The following is a 5,000-nucleotide window of genomic DNA, read 5'->3' as shown; positions in this document are numbered from 1 at the left end:
TTAGGTTTAGGGATTGGAATCAAGAGTTAAACATGATTTATACGTAGTTGTGCGCCAGTGTCATGCGCCGAAAAACAGCCGATCTATAAGCCCACAACGCGTCGCAGCGCGACGCGTTGTGGGCTTGTAGATCTGCTGTTTTTCGGCTTTAGGCTTACGGTTAAAAAAAATATCTATTTTTTAAATGACATAAAATGGCTGTCCTAAAGCGTTGATGTCCTCACAAGTATAGTAATACAAACCTGTGTGTGTGTGTGTGTGTGCACACACATGCTTTTCTGAGCGCACTTGCATGCACGCGCGCATTACGTGCACATGCACAGCGTCTCCAGACTCACCGCGTTGGCACAAGAGAGAGTGGCTGGAGCGTGTCGCCGGGTCCAAGGCCGAGGTTGAAGTGTTGCGCGGCTAATTCTCACTTGCCTCCACTTCACCTGCCACAGGTGTTTTTTTTCTCCATCCTCCCGTGTCACAGCAATCTCGACTAAAGATAGTGGTTCTCAACCTGTGGGTCGGGACACCCAGGGGGGGTCCCCACATGATTTTGGAGGGGTCACCAGCGTCACCAACGACTTTTTAGACCTCTTTAATACCTAAAAAATGTAATAAAATAAAAGTAATATACTGTACAGTATAAAAACTGGCTTAAATAAAAATAACTAATTAATTAAACATGAAAATAGCCGATCTACAAGCTTGTAGATCGGCTATTTTCACAATATTTATCTGTGGAACTGAGTCAAACTAAAAGTAATGCCTCAACTCCTACAATTCTACAAAGTGCTTGTCAGGCTGGGGGGGTCCGCGGTTCAAATATGATTCTTTTGGGGGGTCGCGGCCTGAAAAGGTTGAGAGCCACTGCTCTAAGTTACCCCCCCCCCACCCACAGCCCTACACACACACACACACACACACACACACACACACACACACACACACACACACACACACACACACACACACACACACACACACACACACACACACACACACGCACACACACACGCACTAAGCATGAATACATGGATGGATCTGTCGTTCCATTTCGTTTTAATAGGCAGGTCGAGGCCAACGAAAACACAAGCGTGATGTATTAATGAGTGCTGAATATCTGCCTCAAGTCTTTTTTTTGTTGCTTTATGCATATTCATCATCCATTTGTAAGTTAACGTGACAAATTTAACGAGACGAGAGGCGCCCCCCTTTCCCCGAGACTCAAAAGCGCGTTTCATGTGAGAAATATATAGGACATGTTTAGTCTCCTCGTGAAGGAAGTGAAGATGTTTTAAAAACCAGTCCATAAATGAAAGAATACAAGTCATAATCTTTACTGCGTTCAGGGAGGAATAAAGCACGCGCTCAATTTATTTCTATCAACATCTGGGCACCATAAAGAAGAACCAAAAAGCCTGGAATCCGAATGATAAAAGGAGCCATTTGTTATTCATTGTTTTATGAGATGAGCTAATCTCTATAGCCATTACATGAACGTTTCCAGGGGAAATGGGTCTGTGTTCCACGACTACAGTTCTGGGAACTATTGGAATTGGTGGGTTATTGCACGTCAAGTATTATTCTCTATGGCAGCTATTGCAGAGGCAATAACGGGGGGGTTTTAAGCTTGTTCATAAATTTGCTGGTGAGTCAGACTCTCTTTCTCTTTTTATTTTTATATATCAGTACTTTTTTTTTTTTTTTTTTTTTTTACAAAGACGTTAAGTTTAAGTGTCTTTTCTGTATGATGTATTGAGAAGAAAAGCCAGTAAACTCCTGGTGGGAGAGATATGTACATTTTCGGGAGGATTGAGAGAGAATGAGAATGTGTGCGTGTGCGTGCGCGCTGTGCGTGTGCGTGCACGTGTGCGTGTGCGTGACAGACAGACAGCTAATCCATTACATTACATTACATTACAGTCATTTAGCAGACGCTTTTATCCAAAGCAACTTACAATAAGTGCATTCAACATAGGTAGGGAAGAAAAATACTAATCACCAGAAGTCTTAAAGGACGACTTCACCGCTTTTCAACCTATCTTCATATAATTGGTCCTCACTAATACTCATGATAAAATGGTAAAACATTTTTCTACTCGGTCTGTGTCTCATAGGAGGGCTGTGGACAGTCCAGAAACCCGTCTACCAGTGACATCATCGTTAGGCATGATTTTTTTTTCCAACAAGATTTCACATTTTTTATTTTGATTTTTATTAACACGAGAACAATGTCTTCTTTTATTGCATTGCAACTTTCCAGGAATAGAAAGCCTGCAGTTTCTGTTAGCTTGGATTTGCCATTGATGATGTCACTGGTAGACGGGACTCTGAACTGTCCACAGCTCTCCTCTGAGACACAGACCGAGTAGAAAAAAATGGTACCATTTTATCATGAGTATTAGTGAGGACCAATTATATGAAGATAGGTTGAAAAGAGGTGAAGTCGTCCTTTAAGTGCATTCTCTTCTAAAACAAGCAACTAAGAGTGTATAGTTGCTATTGCTAGTGCCAAGGTAAAAATGCAGCAATATATCAGCTACATACTTTCTTAACCAGATGAGACAAATAGGAAAATCAAATGAGCAAGAGCTAAAACAAATAAGTGTATCGAATAAACAAGATACAATAAAACAATAAAACAAGAGCTCGTACAACTAGTTAACAACATCCCCTAGTCAAGACTCATTTAACAATGCAACGACATCTCAATCATTTCAATAATGGCCCACAGATTGTATGCTTAATTAAATGTCTCAAAGTATCCTCCGACTGCACTCGGTATGGACGATTCAACGACTGCTATCACTATATAAATAAAATGCAACTCCTTCTAGCTGCGATGTGTTGTGAGCTTATAGATCGGCTGCATTTGGTGCGAGAACTAAGAACTTTACTGCGGCTTGCCCCGTTTCAAAATGTTGCTGCAACTTGGGAACTGTAGGCTGCGTTACAGTTATAGATCAGTCCTTCTGATCTCCTACTTATAAGTCTCTCAGAATAAGGGCATCCATTAACCTGTTAAAACCAGGACAGCATCTAGGCTATGTCATTTTAGATTTTAGCTACTGTATGTATATAGCACATTGGTTCTCAAAGTGGGGTTTTATACTTTGGCCATTCAAAAATAGCTGATATACAAGCTCATAGCGCGTCACTACGTGCGGCACTATGAGCTTGTAGTTGTAGATCTGCTATTTTTGAAAAATAGTGAAGATTTGTGCAAATCTTTGAATATATTTTTTAAACTCAAATCTCAAAAGAGTGTACAAATGGAACCACATGGACACGTAAGGGTCCATTTGGTTCCATTTGTACACTCTCAGAGTTACACGCTCGTAAGAGGCCATTTGGAAACCCCCTCAAGGAACCATGAGGGTCCCTGAACCCCAATTTTAGACCCCACTGGTGTAGCAGAGTGTTTCCAGTGAGCCAACGTGCACAACATCAGCACCCTAACTCTGTTTTACCAGAATGGAACAGAGCCTTCATTAGTGTCATTGGCAACACCTGTGAATTTCTTCACAATAATGGCTGCTGTGCATAGAGCATTGGTTCTCAAAGTGGGGTCCGGGGACCCCCAGGGGTACTTGAGGGGATACCAGGGGGTCCCCAGCTAAATGATTTATAGGAACCAAATGGACCCTTATGGGTCTGTAACTCTGAGAGTGTACAAATGGAACCAAATGGACCCTAACGGGTCCATTTGGTTCCATTTGTACACTCTCAGAGTTAAATTAACATTGATTTTACAATATGAATTGGGGTCCCAGAGATAGAAATGCCATTAAATGGGGCGTCCGTAGCCTAATGCATGTCAAACTGGGGGTCCTTCAAATTAAAATTGTTGAGAATCACTGCCAGAGCCGTAAAAAATCTTCTCTTATGGGGGTCCCTGGCATATCTTTTCAAATGGGGGTCCGCGGGCTAATAAGTGTCAATTTTGGGGTCCTTGACATGAAAAAGTTTGAGAACCACTCGCATAGAGATTGTAAATTGGCTGAGATGGTAAACACAAAACTTCTAACATGTGAATGCAATGTAAAAAAAGAAAAAGAAAAGGGTACATGCAGGGATACAGTATTTACAGCATTTGGTGATGACTGCCAGAAGGGGATTTTTTGGAAGTTTTGCACCGCGGCACTGTTTTTCACGGTGACTCATAGAAGATGAAGCTCCTCGACTTGCCCTGACATAAAAAAATAAAAAAAGCACAGTGTTGCATGAACTATGAGAGAGGAATGAACGCACGCTCCCCATGAGATTCCGTGTTCCACCACATTGTTTTATTTTATCGCACTGACCTTGGCACCGCCTGAGTTTTTATCTTACTCTCTGCATACCTGGACTACTTCTCTCCCTAGTAGTAGTCTTTTATTTTATTTCTTTATTCATTTATTTTCGTAATTGAGTGTCAGTGTTTAAATCTGGCTGGGTGGGGACAAAGCTACTGTAAGGCGGGGGAATTGGAATGCGTACGTTGGAACGAATACAGATCCTCTCAATGCACACGTGTGTGTGTGTACACACGCACGCATGAGCATGGACACACACACACACACACACACACACACACACACACACACACACACACACACACAAACACACACACACACACACACACACACACACACGTTTGTATTACTATACTTGTGAGGACATCGACATTTTAGGGAGTCGATTTTATGATTGATTCATGATTTCTTTGGGGCATTTTTAACCGCAAGTCTAAAGCCGAAAAATAGCAGATCTACAAGCTCACAACTTGTTGTTGTGAACTTGTAGATCGGCTATTTTCCGGTGTTTGACATCGCCACACAACTAAGTATAAAATAGGGAAAAATGTACAAGCCCAACCCCCTAAACCTAACCTCTAAATGTCTAATCCTAATCCCAACCTGAATCTTTTTCTAATTGTAAACATATCTCTAAAAATGGTCCTCACAATGTCTATTCCTATACTTGTGAGAACGTTTGGTCCTCGCAAGTATAGTAACACACACACACAC

General features: G+C 41.6%; 1 protein-coding gene across 1 annotated transcript in view; it reads left to right on the top strand.

Annotated features, from left to right (window-relative positions):
- The window catches only part of epha7 (eph receptor A7), a 123,618-nt gene that overhangs the window by 33,562 nt on the left and 85,056 nt on the right, over positions 1–5,000 (top strand).

This window comes from Gymnoscopelus microlampas (assembly GCF_963454915.1).
Source record: "Gymnoscopelus microlampas genome assembly, chromosome: 16".
Taxonomy (NCBI): Eukaryota; Metazoa; Chordata; class Actinopteri; order Myctophiformes; family Myctophidae; genus Gymnoscopelus; species Gymnoscopelus microlampas.
The sequence above is the reverse complement of the archived record's forward strand: the minus strand, read 5'-3'. Positions and strand labels throughout refer to the sequence as shown.